We start from the raw sequence: 22,921 nt of genomic DNA, 5'->3' as shown, positions 1-22,921 counted from the left end.
TGGGAACACAGGAAGCACATTTCCATAAGGGGACTTGAGCCAATAAAAAGATCTCACACAATCCAGGAGGGTACAGGAAAGGAAGACTCTGAGAACCAGGAAGGAAGGAAGGAAGGAATCCCTGGGCAGGTATACTAAGGATCAGGCTTCTTAGTATAGCTAACCAAGAGCAATCAGTTCAATAGGATGGTACCATTGGTTCCAAGATGGGGACTTGTACTTCTGACCTGATCTTTTGTATGCTGGAAAGTGTGGACTATGAGCCACTGAGTGTTTCAAAAGTGTACTTTTTATTACTTGACCAGTCTCAAAATGTTCATCTCCACTACCCAGCACATTAATTGTGAAGTAAGTGTATCACTCAGACCAGAAAATAAAACTGGTTGATAGTAGGTAGGGTAGGGGGCAGATTTAGGAAGATACTAGAAGTACACATACACACAAGTCTACACAAATTGCAGAAGCATGTATGAGGCGTGCAACCTTGTGTGAAACAAAAAAATGTAAAGAATATGCATTCACTTTTCACTTGTACCTGCACTGGAAGAAACACAGGAAACCAAAAAGTGGTCAACTGGTAGAGGACAGGGGAAATGAGGTAGATGGGGCAAGCGTGGGAGAAAAACTTTAATGCATACTTCTTTAATATTTTATTATGGAAAATTTTCAAACATATATAAAAATAAAAAGAATAGTATAATAAGCCTGCAGGGACTTGTTATGCAGCTTCAACAATTATCAATATTTTGTCAATCTTATTTCACTATTTCCCCACATATTTTGAACTTTCTATTAAATTTTTATTATTTTAATTTTTGTTCCATAGTCTCTATACCATTTGAAAAAAATCCATTACTACAAAAGAGATTTGGAAAAAAGAAGGTGAGAGGAGACAAGTTTAGACAATTTTTTTAAAAATTTACTGTAGAGGTGCCTGGGTGGCTGTCGGTTAAGCATCTGCCTTCAGCTCAGGTCATGATCCCAAGGTCCTGGGATTGAGTCCTGCATTAGGCTCCCTGCTCAGCAAGGGAGTCTGCTTCTCCATCTCCCTCTGCCTCTCTCCCTCCTTCTGCTCTCTCTCTCTAGCTCATTCACTCTCTCAAATAGATAAATAAAATCTCAAAAAAAAAATTTACTGTAGAGAGAAAGTGAGAGTTCAGTAGACCAAAGTATGATCAAGAGTGTTTCGTTGTTGAGTTTTTTTTTAATTGGCAGATATTAATGGCATTTTGCATGCTGATGGGGAAAAACCCAGTAGAGAGGGAAATCTAAAGCGGGAGAGGTGAGATTTGCCAAAACAATATTCTACTGAAGATGAGAAGGGATGGGATTTGAAACGTTGATGAAGAGACTGCCGTTAAGTACGAAAATATTTACAAAAGACACATGTGATAAAGGACTTATCCAAAATATACAAATAACTCCTAAACTCAACAATAAGAAATTACTAAAAAATGGGCAAAGACCTTAACAGACCCTCACCAAAGAAGATATATAAATGGCATATAAGCACATGACATGAAGAGATGCTCCACATCATATGTCATCAGGCAAATGTAAATTAAAATGAGACCCAAATGAGAATGACCAAAATCCAGAACACTGACAACAGCTAATGCTGATGAAAATGCGGAGCAACAGGAACTCTCATTCATTGCAGGTGGAAGTGCAAATTAGGACAGCCACTTTGGAAGATAGTTTGGTGGTTTCTTACAAAACTAAACATATTCACCATTGGATCCAGCACTCATGCTCCTCAGTGCCTACCTAAAGGAAATGAAAACTTATGTCCACACAAAAATGTGTACATGGATGTACACTATATTCACAAATGTCAAGACTTGGAAGCAACCAAGATGTCCTTCAGCAGGTGAATAGATAAACTGTGGTACATCCAGACAATGGAATAATTATTCAGTGTTAAAAAGAAATGATCTATAAAGCCATGAAAATACATGGTGGAAATTTAAATGTGTATTAATTACTAAGTAAAGGAAACCAATTTGAAAAGGCTACATCCTGTATGATTCCAACTATAAGACCTTCTGGAAAAGGCAAAACTGTGGAGACAATAAAAAAAATCTCTAGTTGCCAGTGGTTAGGGAGAAAGGAGGGATGAATAGGCAGAACACAGAGGATTTTTAGGGCAGTAAAACTACTCTGTATGATACTATAGTGGTGGATATATATCATTGTAAATTTGTTCAAACTCATCGAATGTATAACACCAAGAACGGTTCTAATGTAAACTATGGACTTTGCCTGATAATGATGCATCAATGTAGGTTTGCCAATTGTAACAAATGTACCACTCTAGTGAGGGATGTTGATAATGGGGAAGGCTATGCATGTGTGGGGGCAGGGGGTATATAGGAAATCTCTGTACCTTCTGCTCAATTTTACTGTGAACTTAAAACTGCTCTTAAAAAAATAAAGTATATTAAAAATAAATAGAGAAAGAAGAAATTTGGTAAAAATCCATGGGCTAAATCCAGCCCCTTTAGGTCCAGGGATAATTATAGTAATAAGAATAAAATATTTTAACAGTAATAACAAGGAGAACAAGTAACATTTATTCAGAACTAACTATATGCCAATATCATCAAAGCATTCTTCGTGTATTAACTCATTTTTAAGGATATTAACTAACAGCTCATTACAGGAAGAAATATAGAGTAGACCAAGAAAATATTCACAATTTTAGTAAGTAAATAATGCAAATTAAAATAACGTCATGCATTTCTTTACATTTAATGATTTAACAAAAGTAAGTAAAATACTAAAACTCTATTTTGAAGGAAATATGGTGAAGAGGCATTAAGAACTGTAAGAAACATAGCTCCCCAAATCCTAAGTAAAATATAGATAAAGTGAATCCAACCATGGCAGGGGAGATGGAGGCAGATTTTGAGGCAAACAATGAATAAAACAATAGCCCATTCGTTTAATATTTACTGAGTGACTGGTGTGTTCAGGCACTGTTATAAGCCCTTGGGGATATAACACGGAACAAAGCAGGCAAACATCTCTGCCACCATGAAGCTAATATTCTAATGGGGGAGAAACAAAATAAACACATAAGCAAATGCATAGTATATCAGATGGCGATTACTGCTATAGAGAAAAAGTAAGGAAGGAAGTATAGGAATAAAGGAGCATGACTGCAGTTTTCCATAGTATCAGAAACATCTCACTCAGAAGGTGTTATCTGGGCAACTGAGGGTTATCTGAGAGCTGAGGGGATATATGTAAACATATGCATATAGGCGGACCTAGGGGCACCTGGGTGGCTCAGTCAATTAAGCATCTGCCTTCAGCTCAGGTCATGATCCCTGGGTTCTGGGATCGAGCCCTGCGTTGGGCTCCCTGCTCAGTGGGGAGCCTGCCTCTTTCTCTCCCTCTGCCTGCTGCCCCCCACCCCCCTGCTTATGCTCTCTCTTTCTCTGTCAAATAAATAAAAAAAATCTTAAAAAAAAAATAGGCAGACCTATATGTAGACATCTATGTGTAGACATGTACAAATGTAGAGGTCTATTAGTATATATGTATATGTTAGTATATATGAATATAGATGTGTAGCATATTTGCATAGTATGTTAGTATGTATGTATATATTAGGACATATGTAGATATAGAGATATATGTATACATTTGTGGGAGGGAATTTCCCGGGCAGAGACAGAGGAATCAGTTAGTGCAAAGGCCCTGAGGTGGGGTGCACCTGGTATGTTCAAAGAACAGCACGGAGGCCAATGGGACTGATTTGGAGGAAATAGGAGCAAGGGAGAGTAGCAGGAGATGTGGGCCATTGAAAGGACTGTAGTGTTCATGCTAAGGAAGATGGGAAGTTTTCTGAAGTGCTGGGCAGAGGAGGGGCATAATCTGATTTACATTTCAAAAGGATCATTACAGTTGCAATTTGAAAATCAACTACAGAGAGGCAAGTGTGGAGGCAGAGACAAAGGGAATGGATTAATGATTCAATCCAGGCAACAAATGATGATGACTTTAATTCCGATGGCAGAGATAATTAGAAGTGGTTAGATTAAGGATATATTTTGAAGGAAGCACCATTTGGGTGGGTCTGCAAATGGATTTAATGTATTGGATATGGATAATGAAAGACAAAGTAGTTAAGGATGACTACATATACTCTAGATCAAATAGAATTTGTCTTAGAAATGCAAGGAAGGCATATTTCTTTATTAACATATAATGTATTATTTGTTTCAAGGGTACAGATCTGTGATTCATCAGTCTTACACAATTCAAAGTGCTCACCATAACACATACCCTCCCCAGGGTCCATCACCCAGTCACCCCATCCCTCACACCCCCCTCCACTCCAGCAACCCTCAGTTTGTTTCCTGAGATTAAGAGTCTCTTATGGTTTGTCTCCCTCTCTGGTTTCATCTTGTTTCATTTTTCCCTCCCTTCCTCTATGATCCTCTGTCTTGTTTCTCAAATTCCTCATATCAGTGAGATAATATAATACTTGTCTTTCTCTGATTGACTTATTTCGCTTAGCATAATACCCTCTAGTTCTATCCATGTCGTTGCAAATGGCAAGATTTCCTTTTTGACGGCTGCATAATATTCCATAATATTCCATATATATATATACCACATCTTCTTTATCCATTCATCAGCAAGGAAAGCATATTAATGACATTCACCAAATCAGTGGGTTAAAGGAGAAAAACAGTATGATCCTCTTAAAGATGCAGGAGAAAAGTTTTTCTACAAACTGATTCCAAATGATATATGTTTACTATGGTTATCAGCTGCCTGAATAGTCTGTGATCTGGTTGGTAGGCAATAAATAAAGGGTGAGAGAAAAAAATCTCAAGGCGATTTAATAAAATTTTTTTAAATCTAATTATTAAATTTAAAAGTGGTAAGTTAAGTAAAGTAAAAAAAAATCCTTGTTAGGCACTCAGAATAGGAAACTTGCTTACCTTTATAAAACATAGCTATAAAAAGGTACAGCAAACACTATATTTTATGGTGAAATATTAGAATAATATTTCAAAGGACTTAAGAAGACTGGTGCTCAACATCATTGCTCCTATTCAAAATTATCTTGACAGACCCAGCCAATGTAGTAAGAAGATGACAAGAAAAAAATATGTATAAAGATTGGAAGGGAAAAGCAAAAGGTAATTATTCATAGATATGATTATCTACACAGAAAATCCAAGACACTATTGTAACTAATGAGAGTCTAGCAAGGTTGATTTAAGCTTAATACACAAATCCATTGCATTCCCACAGAGTAGCAACAAACAGTTTGAAAATGTTATTAAAGAAAAGTGATGCCATTCACAGAGCCAACTAAATTAGATAGCTCTAAATAAATCCAACAAAAAGACGTGCAAGATCTTTATTGATACTATTTAAAATCTTTATTGAAGTTTAAAGAAATCCTAAATAACTGCAAAGTTTTGCCATGTCCCTAATTGGGAATACTTAACCCTCTTAAGATGTCAAGTCATCACAAATTAACCTACACATTCAATATAACTCCAATCAAACTCAAACCCATAGCCAGGATTGTCATGTAATCTGAGAAAAAAACCTAAAATTCTGATGGAAGAGTACAGGCCTAAAAACAGTAGACATATTTTGAGGGGGACTTGCACTACATCCAGATGACAAGATGCACTATGAAATTATAGAAATTAAAATAATAGATAAATAAAAATTGGCAGAATTATTCTAACTCTCCCTTGGCAGTGGAGCAGATAAACTCTCATTCATACAGCGAAATAATAAACAACAGCTAAAATGAATAAATCTGAGTTTCATGTATCAACTTGTATACTTTAAAAAAAATACAGCGTTAAGTTAAAAAGCAAGTTGCAAAAGAATTTGTAAACTAGGATATATTCATATGTAATTTAGAAACAATAATTGATATATTCTTTTTTGTTAAGATTTTATTTATTTATTTGACAGAGAGAGAGACAGCGAGAGAGGGAACACAAGCAGGGGAGTGGGAGAGGAAGAAGCAGGCTTCCCGCTGAGCAGGGACCCCGATGCGGGGCTCGATCCCAGGACCCTGGAATCAAGATCTGAGCCGAAGGGAGACGCTTAACTGACTGAACCACCCAGGCACCCCTATTAAGTGGGCTCCACCAGCGGGGAGCCCCTAGGGGGCTTGAACTCACAACCCTGAGATGAAGAGTCCAATGCTTACCAACTGAGCCATCCAGGTGCCCCAGTTGTATATTTTAGAGAGAGTGCTCTTAAGTAAAAGTGGCAAAATATCAAGATATATTTGATCCAGATGCATAGTTGTCTCTGTATTCTTTTCTGATTTTTATAAGAGAGATAACATTGAGTGGTAGATGAAAGACTAGCTAGGTTTGAATCCTGGCTCCACTGCCTACTAGCCATGTAGCCTTGGGAATGCTTCACTCTACCTCTCTGTGCCTCAGTTCCCTCATATATAAAATGGAATGAGAATAAGACCTACCTCAGGCGTTAATGATGTAAGTGCTTGGAACTGTGCCTGCTTCATGTGGAACATATGTCAAGTGGTGTGCCAAGTGAATATATCTACCATTTTTAAAATTATACTTTTTAAACATTATACTTTTAAAAGAATGTTCATTTTTCGGGGCGCCTGGGTGGCTCAGTCGTTAAGCGTCTGCCTTCGGCTCAGGTCATGATCCCAGGGTCCTGGGATCGAGCCCCGCATCAGGCTCCCTGCTCAGCGGGGAGTCTGCTTCTCCCTCTCCCACTCCCCCTGCTTGTGTTCCTGCTCTCGCTATCTCTCTCTCTGTCAAATAAATAAATAAAATCTTTAAAAAAAAAAAAAAAAGAATGTTCATTTTTCATTGCAGGGAATTCTAAAAATGTGTCAACTATGATTAACCCCTGTTAATTTTACCCACCTGAGCCCATTTTCTTTTGGGGATCCCAGAGCCCCCTTTCCAGTGAGGAGCCTTGTCCGTGTGGATCAGGTGAGGCTGACACATTGTCTCCTGCCAAAAGGGGGGAAAAGGTGCAAGAAGGACCAATTGAATCATCCCTTAGATTAAATACATAGCATGTGGGAGTTAAGGGGTTTTGTTTGTTTTTTTCAGTTTGTGGGTAAACTGCGAATTATGTACTTGGAATTACTAGCAGCTGCTCTACCAGGTAGAGGGAGCCTTTTCAGAAGTGAAGTCAAGAAAAGGCAGGAGATGGATGGAGAAAGAAAGACAGACTTAGAACTCTTAGATCCCATCATGTCTGACATCCTCTTTACCTTCTTGGACTTTCCAAGTTTATCAAACAATGTACAGTTGATCATCACTATTCACAGATTCTTTATTTGCAAATTTGCCTACTTGCTAAAAGTTATTTGTAATACCTAAATCAATAATTCGCATGTATATGTGCAAAATGGTAAAAAAAAAAAATTGAGTTGACCGATATGGGTGTTCCCAGCTGAGGTCAAACAAGGGACACACTCTGCCTTCTGATTTCAGCTCTCAAATTGTAAATAAGTGTCCTTGTCAAGATCTATTTAGTACCATGGGTTTTTTGTTTGTTTCATTTTTTTGTTGTTTTTTAATTCAACGTACAGTATTAGCATATAGTGTTACATTAGTTTCAGGTGTACAATATAGATTGAACAATTCTATACATTTCTCAGTGCTCATCAAGATAAGTGTACTCTTAATCCCCTTTATCTATTTCACCCATCCCCCCACCCCACTCTGGCAACCACCAGTTTGTTTTCTGTATTTAGAGTCTATTTTTTTGTCTCTTTTTTTGTTAGTTTGTTTTGTTTCTTAAATTCCACCTGTGAGTGAAATCATATGGTATTTGTCCTTCTCTGATTCATTTATTTCACTTAACATTAGACCCTCAGATCCATCCATGTTTTTGCAAACAGCAGTATCTCATTCTTTTTTATGATTGAGTAGTATTCCATTGTATATATACATCTTTTTTTTTTTTAAGATTTTTAAAAATTTTATTTATTTGACAGAGAGAGAGACAGTGAAAGAGGGAACACAAGCAGGGGGAGTGGGAGGCAGAGGGAGAAGCAGACTCCTCGCTGAGCAGGGAGCCTGATGTGGGACTGGATCCCAGAACCCTGGGATCATGACCTGAGCAGAAGGCAGACGCTTAACAACTGAGCCACTCAGGCGCCCAGGGGTGCATATATCTTTTCAAATTAGTGTTTTTGTTTTCTTTAGGTAAGTACCCAGTAGTGAAATTATTGAATCATATGGTAATTTTATTTTTAACTTTTTGTGAAACTTCGTACTATTTTCCACAGTGGCTACTCCAGCTTACCTTCCCACCAACAGTGCACTAGGGTTCCTTTTTCTCCATAACAAATAACCAACATTTGTTATTTCTCGTACTTTTTTTAATTTTAGCCATTCTGATAGGTGTAAGGTGATAGCTCATTATGATTTTGATTTGCATTTCCCTGATGATAAGCAATGAGAATTTTTTCATGTGTTTGTTGGCTATCCATATATCGTCTTTGGAAAAATATCTATTCAGGTCCTCTGCCTGGTTTTTGATTGGATTGATTATTTATTTATTTATTTATTTTGGTGTTGAGTTGTTTTCAATTAGCAATAATTGCGCCTTGGATAAACCTCATTGGCTACGATACTGCCACTGTGCAAAGCTTGGTGTTGAGTTGTATAAGTTCTTTATATATTTCGGATATTAATTCCTTATCAGAGATATCATTTGCAAATATCTCCTCTCATTCAGTAGGTTGCCTTTTTGTTTTGTTGGTTTCCTTCACTGTGCAAAAGTTTTTTATTTTGGTGTAGTTCCCATAGTTTAATTTTGCTTTTGCTTCCTCTGCCTTAGGAGACGTATCTAGAAAAATGTTTCTATCATTTGATCTATCATATCACATTCTATCAATCAGTGAAATTACTGCCTATGCTTTCTTCTAGGAATTTTATGGTTTCAGGTCTCACAGTTAGGTCTTTAATCCATTTGAGTTTATTTTTGTGTAAGGTATAAGAAAGTCATCCAGTTCCGTTCTTTTGCATGTAGCTGTCCAGTTTGCCCAACACCATTTGTTGAAGAGACTGTCTTTTTCCCATTGGATATTCTTGCCTCCTTTGTCATAGATTAATTGACTATAAAAGTGTGGGTTTATTTCTGGACTCTCTATTCCGTTCCATATGTGTGTTTTTGTGCCAGTGGTACCATGTTTTTCCCATTTTTGTGCTTTTTGTGGGTGATTTCACTGTTTAAAATGGCCCACAAGGGGAGTGCTGAAGTTTGGGGTAGTGTCCCTAAGTTCAAGAAGGTTGTGATGTGCTTTATGGAGAAAATACATATTTTTGTAGTTTTTAGGCATCTGTTATAGTGCTGTTGGCTGTGAGTTCTATGTCAGTGAATCAACAATACACATTAAGTAAAGTGTCTTTATTTTTATTTTATTTATTTGAGAGAGAGAGCGTATGAGAGAGAGCAGAGAGTACAAGCAGGGGGGCAGGGGAGAGGGGCAGAAGGAGGGGGAGAAGCAGACTCCCCACTGAGCAGGAAGCCCAATGCAGGGCTCGATCCCAGGATCCTGAGATCATCACCTGAGCCAAAGGCAAACGCCTAACTGACTGAGCCACCCAGGTGTCCCAGTAAAATGTCTTTAAACAGAAACACACATAAAACAAGAAAATATATTGGTTGGTTAATGAAAATGTTGTGATCAGAACTGCTGGAATCTAAAGGCTTATCCCTAAGAGCAATGGTTCAGTAATCACTAATTCAGTGTTTGTGGCAACTTTAGAGAATACAGAACGTCACTACCATGAATGACAAGAATTGACTGTATTTTCTTTTTGCCTAAGTTAAAGTTGGAAGAAGAAGCACGTAAGCTAGTATGAGGCTGAGGGAAGGCTTTACCAAAGGAGTGACTTTTAAGTGGAATGCAGACAGATGAGATTTATTTAACCAAGAATGGTGTGAGAGAAGAGACTTCTAGGCTAAGAGAATAACCTGAGTGGATGGCTCAGTGAGTTAAACCTCCAACTCTTGGTTTCAGCTCAGGTCATAATCTCAGGGTTGTGAGATCAAGCCCAGCATTGGCTTCGTGCTCAGGGCAGTGTCTGCTTAGGAGTCTCTCCCTCTCCCCCTCCCCCTGTGCTAATAAATAAATAAATAAATAAATAAATAAATAAATAAATAAATAAATATCAATCTTAAAAAAGAGAGGGAGAAGGAGAGAGAGAGAGAGAGAGAGCGACAGAGAGAATAGCCTGAGCAATAGACCTTAGAATGAGACGGGGCAAAGCATGTTGAAGATCTGAAAGGTCAGTGCAATTGGATTACAAAAAGCAAGGGAAAGGGTAGTGCAGGAATTTAAGGAAGATAAGAAAATATAGACAGTGGATATTCTTGGTGTCTACCCGTGATCCATTTGCCAAGCTTCCTTTCTCATTGATTTCCAATTTTGTCCTGGTACTGGTCCTTATCCTACACGGCCTTTGTGACTTGGAGAAAACTGACTACATCCTTGGCTCACAAAGTAAGGACTGGTTAAAATAAGCTAATCATGGTAATCCTGTCGCTGGCCAGCAAATGGTTTAGAAATGGGAATGTACCAATGGTAACAAATGAAAAAAAAAACTTTTTTTAAAGAAAAAGGTGGAATTTAATCTTTATTTACAGGACACTGCAAGATAGGAGAGTCCACCTAGAAATAAGAAACCCACTGAGAGGATAAGCTTCATACAGGTTGTACAGTTTGGAACTGGTCAAGTGTAGTTTCATTACAAAAAGTGCTACAATAACAAAACACATTTAAAAAGAGTTCTTAGGGGGCGCCTGGGTGGCTCAGTTGGTTAAGCAGCTGCCTTCCGGTCAGGTCATGATCCCAGGGTCCTGGGATCGAGCCCCACATTGGGCTCCTTGCTCTGCAGGGAGCCTGCTTCTCCCTCTCCTCTGCCTGACACTCTGCCTACTTATGCTCTCTATCTCTCTGTCAAATTAATTAATTAATTAATTTAAAAAAAAAAAGAATTCTTAGTAGAGAAACAATAAGACAAACTTCTACCAAACACAACAAACAACTTTCTGCCTCAGCTATACAATCTAAAACTTAGAGGTCTCAGAAGTACCAGCCTGAACTTGGAACGTATAGCCTTCAGAGGTAGTTTCTGGCACAACATGCTTATCTTCTCCTTCCTCTACAGAGAAATACTTCTCAACCAAGTTTAATGAAGCTTTGTATACAGACTCATTCCATGGTTTTGTAGAGCTTCAATTTTGCCCAAACCTCCACATTCTTCGAACATTATACTAAATTTCTCAGTTTCACCTAGTTTCTCAGCAGCCTGAAAGATGTTTGAAATGACATCCAGAATAACCAGAATAATTTTGGTATCTTTTGAAGTGAAGAGGTTCGTCAATGGTTCTATTATGCTACAGTGAACGAGGCATACAATCTGTTCAACTGTCCCACCACATGTATAGTTGGTCACAGCCCATACTGCTTCCTTTTGTGTCTTTAAAGTCGCCTTCGAACACCAACAAGGAATGGGACTAATCCATGATTCACAACTTGCTGTATCTGGTCCTGGTGACAAGCTGTGATGTTTGACATTGTCCACATAGCTTCCTTCTGAATATTAGTTTTGGGGTTTGTTAGCAGGCTGGGAAAGACAGCAAGTGCTCCTGCATCTATTACAACCTGAGTCTGTTCATCTGTCCCAGTGACGATATTTCCCATGGCTCTTAGTGCAAGAGTCACAATGGGCAATTCAGTCAAAGCTTCACAAGTTGGGGCACAACTCCTGTTTTCACAACCATTTCAATCCATTCATTTGGACCATCAGTAAGGTAGGAAGTGGCCCAGCAGGTGTCTACTAATATTTCTGGATCATCATGATGCAAGAGATGAACTAAGTTTGGAAGAATCTGCTCAACAGCATCTAATGGGGGTGCAGGATTCTTGTTGCAACAAAGGTTTGAAAGTGTCCAAGTAAAGTTACGGAAGTAACCACATGCTAAAGATGACATATCAGGAACTGCAAGGAGAGCCAACAGCAGGTCAACTGTACCATACTTGATAACCAAGTCTCGAAAAACTGAACCATCACCTGCACTATTTCCTAGAGCCCATACAGCTTCTTCACTGATGTGGGCATGGGAAGATACCAACAGAGAAATGAATGCTGGGATAGCACTTCCATCTGTCATAGTCTTGGTCTGTTCTGATGTCCCAGAAGCAATGTTAGTGAGGGCCCAAGCAGATTCAAACTGAATGGGACTACAATCACTTCTGCCCAAGACGGACACAAATTTTGGAATCAAACCAGCCCGGATTATGTTGTCTATGGGGGGCTATTTTTCCCTAGAAAGGAGTTTCCTAGCAGATTGAGTAGCCTGGAGCTGGCTTTCCAAATTGTTGCTATTTATGCCTTTGACAATGTCATCAACAGACCAATTTCCAGTGCCCTGGTTGTTGCGGTTTCCTGCAGTGGAGAAGTAGCCTCATCAGGAAATGAGCTTACATTTTTCCTTTTCAGCATCTGGTCATCCTTCTTAGCTTTCTTTAGCTCCACCTTAACTTCTGTTCGATGCTGCCTCATTTCTGTACTGTCTTTCCCCTTGTTCCTGAATCTGTTACAGTGAGCAGCTAGTGAATTAGCATTCTCATTGGTGGACATGGTTATGAGACAAAGGGAGAAAGCTGCATGGCCCACTCAGGCTTCCACAGGAGGCAGTGCGTGGTACGCAGGCTGCAGGTCAGCTGCCCTCAAAACAAACATCCACCATGGATCAGCCCAAAGATGGTGTGTGACAAATGAAATTTGAATTATTGAAGCTTTTAGGAAACTTCCTCCTTTGAGTGATACTGATGGAAAGTCATTCTTACTCATCTATATTGAATGCAGGCAAAGAAGCCTGTTGGCAGCCGTTTTGTGATTTAAGAGAAGTCAGTCAGAACAGAACCTAAAAATTGGAGGCAGATGGAGCTGAGACAACTACAAGAAAATTGGGTAAGAGCCTTGATCATATTGTTCCTGAAGTCTGAATATGTCTAGATTTCTGGTTATGTGAGCCAACTTCACTGTTTAAGCTTTGGAGTTGGTTTTCTGTTATTTGGAGTAGAAAGTCTCTTAACTGGAACAGTAGATATCCAGGTATAGTCCCCTGAACAGTATATCTAAGATGGAGTCAACTGAACAGAGAGGACTGGGAGTCTTTGTGAGCAAATCATAACCAGAAAGTCTATTTTAGTGTTACACTGTGTGTTTGTTATTTCTTAGCTTTAGTAAAGTCTTGTGTAAGCCATGTGTTAATTAGAGTTCCCTTGCTCATGAGATTATGCTGACAGTGTCTTGAACCCATTATTCCAGGATCTGTAGAAATACAAAGCACTCCTCTAAATTTCTTTCTAGAAATTCTAGATTTATTCAGGTTCATATGTCTACCACCAGCAATGATTCAGTTTGTGGCTCATCTTACTCTCTAGCATATATTGAGCTATATGCTGTCTGTTAAACATCATACCAACTTTTATGTGAAACACAACTCCTTTATTTGAAATACACATACACACACATACATGAAATTATTAGTAACCTTGTTTGAATATTTTGGGGGGATGGATATGGGGCTTACATTACTGCAAACAATTTCAAGGAATCTTAAACACTCTTATTCTTAAAGAAGTGTGCAAACTAAGGTATTTTTTTCCCTGCCCATTTCTCCCCAGTTCATGTCATCCTTTTCTTTCTTTCCTCGACCCCCCTACATTCAAAGAGTATGTCAGGAATTCCAATTTCCTCTGCCTCTACATGTGGAACAATTCAACTTTTCAATCCCAAATTTTGCTCTAGGCTCACTTTGCATATCCAAACCTATCTAGGTATCCAGCAGAACAGAAGGGACTTTCTTATAACAGAATTCACCCTCTTTCGAACAGAATTGCCTTATTAATTAGCAATTTTAAACATTCCTGTTTAAACATTCTGACCTTCTTGTCTGCACTAAGAAATACTAAAGATCTGTTAATCATATTTAGGTCAGTGTGCTCACGGGTAGTAATTGACAAAAGACCCCGCAGCTCTAGCTGCTCTTGCCCATGTGGATATTATTCTTTTAAGTCTGTTGTTAGGTCTGGATTTTATTGTGATTAAGTTAGATGGCATTTCCTTATAGTACAGATGCCAGTTATATAAAATTCTTGCTTGTAGCCAAACATTCCAGTGCACTCACTTAGGCTTCTATCATTTATAAGAAGAACTTTTTTTTGGCCATTTACCTATAAGGAATTTGCCTCTTTTTTCTTTAACATTACTATTTACCTCAAGAATAATACCAACATTTTTCCTGGCAATTCAAGTTGGGGCTCAGTAAGAAACCAACTCTTAGTGTGTTAAGGAAAAGAGGGAAAGGAATTTATTATAAGGATCCAGAGAATTTAAAAAAAAAAAAAAAAGAACTTAACCTATTCTTTGGAAGGAGAGAAACTAGAGCAACTTCGGAGGTCTGGAGACCTCAGAGGTGGGAACTCACTGACAGAATTTTAGAAGGGACAACTTGGGACAGCTAGGGACAACTAGGGACAACCAGACTTGGGACAACTAGGCTCTAACTGCCTTCCATCTGTGTGTGTCTCGGCTAGAGGTTTTATTTTATATACTTTTTAAATTGAAGTATGACATATATTAATACACAGATCCTAAGTATACAGCTCAATGAATCTTTACCAAATGAACATGTAACTAACACACAGATCAAAATACAGGACATTATCAGTGTTCTAGAAATCTCCCTCATACCCTCCCACCAGTCATTATCCCTCAAAGCTTTCCACTATTCTGATTTTATCACATAAATTTGTTGTGCCTATTTTTGGACTTTATTTAAATGGAATCATTTACTGTCTAGTTTCTTTTGCTCAAGATTATGCCTATGAGCATACTGTATCCTTCTTGTTGCATATAATGGTAAGTAGCTTGTTCTGATTATTATACAGTACTCCAGTGAATACTATATTCCTATGGACATTTGGGTTGTTTCCAATTTGGAGACATTGTAAATAAAGCTACAAATGAATGTTTTTGCACATGTCTTTGGGTTACACATGTTTTCGGGTTCACACATGTTTTCACTCTCTGAGAGTGGAACTGCTGGGTGATAAAGTAAGCATATATTCAGATTTAGTAAATATTGGCCAAATAGCTTTCCAAAGAGGCTGAGCCAATTTACATTCCCACCAGTAGAGGAGAAGAGTTGCAATTGCTCCACATCATGCCAACACTTGGTTGTGTGTTTAATAATTATTACCCTTTCTGGTGAGTGAATAGTGTTGTCTCATTGTGTGCATTTCCTTGATTACTAATGACATTGTGCACCTTCTTTTCATATGCTCTTTGAATACTTACTTAGATATCCTTTTTTTAATGGATTTTTTTAAAAAAGATTTATTTATTTATTTTAGAGAGAACACGAGTCAGGGCAGGGGCAGAGGGAGAGCGAATCCTTAAGTGGGTTCGATCCCAGGATCCTGAGATCATGACCTGAGCCAAAATCAAGAGTTGGCTGCTTAACCAACTGAGCCAGCCAGGCGTCCCTAGATATCCTTCATTGTGAAGTGCCTGTTGAAGTATTTTAAATACTTTGTGAAGTATTTAAGTATTTTATTAGGTTGTCTGTCATTTATTAGATTCTATATCTAAAATTTAAATTCCCAGGAGAGAGTTTGGTTGACCTAGCCTGGACCACATTCTCATCCCTGTATGGAATGTGGAAACTTGTGATTGGCAGTCTTTCAGAATTATATGAAGTGGGAGTAATGGAAGTTTTCCAAAGGAAGATCCAGTGAAAAACAAATGATATATACTTTGCAATAGTTTTCATTTAAATACTCCTCTTTTGGGATGCCTGGGTGCCTCAGTCCTAGGCCTCTGACTCTTGATTTCGGCTCACGTTACGATCTCAGGGTCGTGAGATTGAGCCCCAGGGGGGACTCAGGGCTGGGTGTGGAGCCTGCTGGGGACTCTCTCTCTTCCTCTCCTCCCCAGTGCCCCCCACCCATGCCCTGCCGTCTAAATAAATAAATAAATAGTCCTCTCTTGCTTCCTTCTTTTTAAGTGGCACTGTCCTAGGGCCATAATGAAGCAGTATTTTGGTTACTCATTTCAGTAAGAATTTTAAGCTATCCTAAAAAGCCCTCTGTTTTTTAGTAATTCTAAAACTATTTTCTTGCAATACTATCATCAAATAAAAATCAGGAGTAATTTTGGTTAAATGCTTTATCTTTTTCTCCTTACACCAAATCTTATCTAATATTTTATACTTCTTATTAAAACCTTATATTAACATGGCACTGTATAGTTAATATTTTCTATTCACTATCTCAATTTATCATGTTTTAACTAATTCTTTATAATATAAGAAGTAAATTAAAATTTCTTCTTTAAAAAAATTAATATATTATAGACAAGGCTAAAGCCCCGTTGACCAAATCGCCAAATCCCAGTATCCTCCCCTCCATGCCAGAAGTAACCACTGTTATGTTTGATGTGTGCAAAACTAATTGGACAGTAAACAGTATACGTTTTTCCACAACTTGCTTTTTTTCACCTTCAACATTTTGTCTTATAATCCATAGTTTTGCCTACATTTATACTTATGGAAATACAGAGTATCAATATACCATAATTTACTTAAACTAGTCCTCTAGTGATATTAATTTGTTAAAATTTCTCATTATTTCCTATGAATTTTTCCCATAAAAAGGGGATATATTTCTATACATAAGATTGACCCAAAAAGCTCAATGTGGAACACAGGGGAAAAAAGACCATTACTTTTATAGTCACTATTTTTGTATTGATTCTGCAATAAACAGTTTTTGTCCTTCAAAACGGTGTCCATCATTTAACACCTGGTGTTAAATGCAATCAGGGACATGCCTGCCTATTCTAAAATTCTGTTATTTTATAAGTATTTCCAATTAGAGATCCAAGTTTTGTTTTGTTTTGTTTTGTTTTTGTACTTTCACTGTATTCTAGACAGCTATAGTGTTTTGATCTCAAAAATATTCTTCTTAGAAGAAGTGACTTTATTTTTGGTCTCAAGCATGAGGCAAGAGAAGGAGGAAGAATTGAAATGCAACAAATTTATTTAGCAAATTGCTTGCAAATTATTTACCTGCACTTGAGTCTCTTCAACCAAAACCTAAACAAGTCTGTGAAGGTAGATAAGACCTTTAACTTAATTTATAAGTGGTTTTCTGCAAAACCCTCAAGCCATTTCACTTACCATCCCTTAATAAAAAAAACTGGGATTTTAATCTATATTTGGTAAGAAAATTTGAAGACAGTTTATTCAATGGTGTAGACATTTGAGGCCATCAGTGTAACTTAGAAGTGACTTCTTTGTCTCAGAAATGTGGCATTTAAATAAAGAAGACAAAATTACATATGTACACATACACACACACAAACACACACTACATTATTGATAGGATAATTTTCACTTTTTAAATAAAATATTGTGCTTCTAGTTGCTTGCCAACTTGTCTTCTTGGTCTTTTATGGAGGTAATGTTATTTTTATTCACACATTTGAATAATTTCAAATAATAGCATAGAGATTCTCATTTGTAATACTTTTACTCTACATATTATAAATAAAATAAAAGCAATTTCTTATAGGTTTAATTCACAATCAGTCTTTTTTTTGAGAGAGAGAGAGAGAGAGAGTGGGGGAGGGGCAGAGGGAGAGGAGAGAGAGAATCTTAAGCAGGCTCCACACCCACCACAGAGCCTAGGTCTATGTCACAACCCTGAGATCATGACCTGAGCTGAAATCAAGAGTCAGACGCTTAACCAACTGAGCCACCCAGCCATCCCTCAAAATCACTTTTATAGATAAATTCTCTAATTCAGATTTAAGAACAGTTAGGGTAATAGAACTGACAAATACAATGTCTTTTATTTTCCAGGGACTAATATGAAACATTTTGTAATTCAAATCATTACCTTTCTATCTTTTTAATAATTCAGGCAAATATCATTTAAAATCCTAAATGCTACTCATTTTAAGTAAAAGTTCAAGTCATTGTATAAAGACCATATAATTGTAGTAGTTACTGATATTTTTTTCTAAGTCCCCTTTTCATTTTATCACTCAAACATGATTAATTAACTAACATTGGGTGTTATTTTTATATTTGGTGGTAAAAACAAACAATTGCATTTGGTCAAAGTGCACAGTATTAATGGTGTAGATACGGCTTATCTATTGAAGAATTGAATCCTGTGCAATCAGAAAACAATACTGGTGAGGGGGCTACTGACAACTTTGAGCTCACTGGCTATCTTCTGTAGCACAGGGATGACAATAGTAGATATTATCATAAAACTATATTTATAAGAATGTTAGGGGTCTGAAAGAGCAGAGACCTGTGGACATTACGACAATGGGCAGTAAGATGGCTCACATACAGTGTTGTAGTTCTAATAGCTAGACTCCAGATCTGTGACCCAAGGAGTAGAAGTAGGCTAGACTCTTCTCACAAGATTAGAAGCCCTAGTTCCTGAAGTGGGGTAGGGTAATGCTTCTTCTAGGAGATACAGTAAGGGTCCAACTATAACTGAAATTATGATTATCACTTAGTCATTTTGAGCTTCTCATGCTAGTGGACCCATAATAAAATAAAAGAGCTACCATATTGATAGGGGGCAGAGGGATTGACTGATTATTGTGAGGAGCTAGTTTTGGCTACACAAGGAAGATAAGAAAGAGTATATGTGGAACTCAGGGGGTTCACTGGGGCCAGTCTTGGTACCTGCATGTCCAATGATGGGCTATTATAGCAACCACATCCCAATAAGGTTAATACAATCTGATGTCTCATATCCCTTGGGGACAAAAATCTGAGTCACCACCAGGCAACAACCCAGACTTACTGAAGTGCTGGCCAAGGGTGGGGGAAATCCAGACTGGGTGGTTTAGGAGAAAGATGATGAATATTAATTAATGCCCGGAGCCCAGTTACTGCAGTGGGAGCTGCAGTTTATCCTACTAACCCTTGTGTTGGATTCCTCTTGCACTGTGCCTCGTATCCTCTTGCCTAACCTTTACTTCAGTCCTTGCCGCAGCAACCAGCTGTGTAGAGATGTCATCAGACAGCAATCCACTTCAGTTGTTTAGCGTATCACGTGCTTTCTGCACTTAGATTTCACTGCCGCCTGAAAGAACTTACTCACCCATTCTACGCACAAGCAAATCTGGAAATAAGAGCGTTAACAGCCCATGAGGCAAACCCTGTCTGCTAGGGGATGGCAACCAGGGCATATATACTCCTTTCTTGGGAGGACAATTCTGAGGTGCATTCTACCCGACTCTTCAGGGGTCCTTAGTGAGAGCCCCAAATCAACTCAGCAATATTAATCAAACTCAGCAACTCAAAAGCCATTGCATTGGTTTTACCCCCTTCCCTGTATTGTCTTCTCAGGCCCTCACTCATGTTCCCTATGATCAGTAGTAGGCTGGTAAACATTTAATAACTGGCCTCTCCAGGAAAAAAAAAATTACCCTCATTTATACTGTTGACCAGTTTCTGTGGTGTAAATACTCATCCTGTGGTTAATTTTATATTTTTAAGGATTTTATTTATTTATTTATTTATTTATTTATTTATTTATTTGAGAGAGAAAGAGAAAGCAAGGGCAGAGGGAGGGGCATGGGGGAGAGGGACAAACAGACTCCAGGCTGAGCAGGGAGCCTGATGCAGGCCTCGATCCCAGGACCCTGGGACCATGACCTGAGCCAAAGTCAGACACTTAATGAACTGAGCCTCCCAGGTGTCCCCTCATCCTGTGGTTAATTTTAAGCTACCAACATGACATCATGAATCTACAGCTGGATAGAGATGTGCACAGTTGGTCCTTGGGAGCCAGCAGGAGCTTACTCTGGGACATCACTGCTTGACAGCATGTCTGAAAATGAACTACTTGCACACAAACTTTTGTCTCTTAAGACACAGGGTAGCTCGAGAAAGACAAAGGGTTACCTACATGTCTGGGCCAATAATCAGAGAATGGTGGGTGGTACACTGACATTAGTCATAGATACCAATAAGATGGGGGGAAAACCCTCTGATGTTGAGGGGAGAAGAATTTCTACTGTATAACAACTTGATGGCAGAGGGGGCGGTGAGTAGTGAGGGGTAAGAATTTGGGGATACTGAGAAATTTCCAGCCTTTGTGACTGGATTTAGTAATGCCATTTCCAGAGATGGAGAATATAGGACAAAAACAAGTTGAGTTTGGGATCTATTAAATTTGAGATTTTTTCATGACATTCAGGCAGATGCAGCTAGTGAGAAATGCGTGTGTGAAGCTTACAAAAGAGCTAAGGGTGTGGAAACTGTGGCACAGTATTATTATGAAATTCTATTGTTGATAACTATGTATTATCCCTGGAATATCCTGGCTCCCTTGCTCTCCCCACACCCAGGCAGCAGTGAGTGCCTTCTGTATTTACTGCCCTTGGGGAGGGCTGTTACTACAGAAATGAAAAGAGAGATGAGTCAGTGCTCAGTTTCTAAGTTTCAAAATAGAGCTTTGAATCTCCCAGTAGAGAAAATAGGTTGAGAAAAAAAGTTTTTTGAGCCTCAAAAGCCTACATTTTGACTACCAAGAGCCACAGTGGATGCCCTTAGAACCGATTTAGGTAGAAGCAATGATGATGAAGCGGCGGGTTTTCCTACTCTGAAGAGAGTTAGTGGTGACAACAATGTATAGATGAATGTCTCTGAGAAAGGACCCTGCTGCCTGCTTACATCCTCGCTGCTGAGCTATCAGTGGGAGGCAATTCTAGAATTCCCTAATAATGGAGGAGCTCTATGAGAAAATGTGGTGTGCCCCACTTCTTGTCAGGAGCCCCATGAGACGGGAAACCCCAGATAGTTCTCCCACTGACATTGCCTAGAGTCAGTAGCTGTAGTAGAAATGACTGGATGGTGTGATTTGACAGTGGGCTGGAGTCCAGACCGCTCAGATTTCTGTCTCCACAGCAGTAGGGGAATAGCATTTGGAAGTTTCCACAATGCTAAAAGAGGTGGAAAAGAGAGGGCCAGTGAACAAGAAGAGCCCTTAGAGATGGGACAAAAACCAGAGGATGGCAGGTAAACTAATGACTGCTATATATTCCAATATAGGAGGAAGAAACCAGACACCCTCCTCCATTGCCATGACCCTATGCAAGTTCCTGGTACTCATGAGACAATGGGGAAAAAAGAAAAGTAATCATTTGATTAAGTTGAAATCTGAAAAGACGACATCATTATACCTAAAATTTACCATAATTACCATAACTTACCAAAATTTAACACACAAAAAAACTTAAAGAAAATAAGATTATCCCAAGAGGTACAGAAGACATTGTTAAATAAAATCCAGTGTCCATTTATGACCAGTAATCTTATTATTGAATTAGGAATAGAAGTGAATTTCTTCACCAAAGAAAAGATAGCAAACAAAACAAAACAAAACCAAAAAAGGAAAACAAAAACCAAAACCCTACAGTAAGTATCATGTCATGTCAATTATATCTGTTATCACCATGTCTATCCAAGTATTAGGACATCAGATAAGAAAAAGAAATGCAAGAGGTTAGAATGGAAGAAACAGAATTCAAAGATGTTAACAAATGTCTACATGAAAGAGAAATGAAGTATTTTAGACATGATGAACTTCAGGAAATTTGTTGAATACCAAAATAAGTATAGAAAACTCAGTTGTATTTCTGTATACCCAGTGATAATCTGTTTAGGATATGTAATAGTTTTAAAAAGACACTATCCTTATAATAACAAGGAAAAATATAAAGTATGTTGAAATAAATACAGCAAAATATGTGCAAGACCATAGTGGTAAAAATTGGAAAACTTTTGGAAGACTTTTAGATCTACTTACTCATTTCTTTATTTTTTAAATAAAGTCATTTTTTAAACATAGTTTAAGTTTATAAAAAGAATTTGTGAAGGTAGTACAGAGAGTTCTTATATACCCTACATTCCAGTTTCCCCTGTTATCAACATCTTATGTTACTATGGTACGTTTGTTACAATTAATAAATAAATATTGATCCATTGTTATTAACTAAACTTTGCACTTTATTCAGATTTTCTTAGTTTTTACCTAATGCCCTTTTTTCTGTTCCAGAATCTTACTCACGATACCACATTATATTATTACATTTGGTTATCCTGTCTCTTTATGCCCTTCATGGCTGTGACTTCCCTTGTTTTTGATGGACCTTGACAGCTTTGAGGAATACTGATCAGGCATTTGCCGATTGTCATGTTTTTCTCCCGACTAGACTGGGCTTCTAAGTCTTTGGTCTCACTGAGGTAAAGTGCCATGTTCATCACACCATATCAAGGGTACATGCTATCAACATCACTATTGATGTTGACCTTGATCACCTGGCTGAGCTTGTGTTTGTCAGGTTTTTCAACTTTCCCCCCCTTTTCCATATTGTCCTGTTTGGGAGAAAGATGCTAAGCTTAGCCCACATGTGGCAGTGGGGTTATGCTCTCCCTCCTTTAGAATCTACATAAATTATTTGGAATTCTACACAAAACCTGTGTCTTCTCCCTTATTTATTTAATCACTTAATTATATCAATATGGACTTGTGTATATTTATTTTATACTTCGGATATAATTCAATACTACTTTATTTTGTTGCTCAAATTGTTCCAGCTTTGGCCATTGGGAGATCTCTGACATACCCCCATCATTGTGGGTTTGATTTTTTTTTTTTCAGCACTTCCTTACTTTCTGGCACAAAAAGCTGCTCCAGGCTCATCTTGTACCTTTCTTGCCCCAGTACTAGAATCAAGCATTTCTCCAAAGAGCGCTAGTTCCTTTTATTAGAGACCTTTATGTATTTTTAACCAGCATAATTTCCTTTTTT

General features: G+C 38.1%; 2 pseudogenes; both read right to left on the bottom strand.

The window, feature by feature from the left end:
* Positions 1–8,560: 8,560 nt before the first annotated feature.
* On the bottom strand, positions 8,561–8,643 carry LOC115940503 (U4 spliceosomal RNA; annotated as a pseudogene).
* Positions 8,644–10,228: 1,585 nt separating this feature from the next.
* On the bottom strand, positions 10,229–14,199 carry LOC102734161 (importin subunit alpha-1 pseudogene; annotated as a pseudogene).
* Between the last annotated feature and the right edge of the window lie 8,722 nt (positions 14,200–22,921).

Source organism: Leptonychotes weddellii, chromosome 9 (genome assembly GCF_054177405.1).
Source record: "Leptonychotes weddellii isolate Sample4059 chromosome 9, ASM5417740v2, whole genome shotgun sequence".
NCBI lineage: Eukaryota > Metazoa > Chordata > Mammalia > Carnivora > Phocidae > Leptonychotes > Leptonychotes weddellii.
This window is presented reverse-complemented; position numbering and strand designations above follow the sequence as displayed.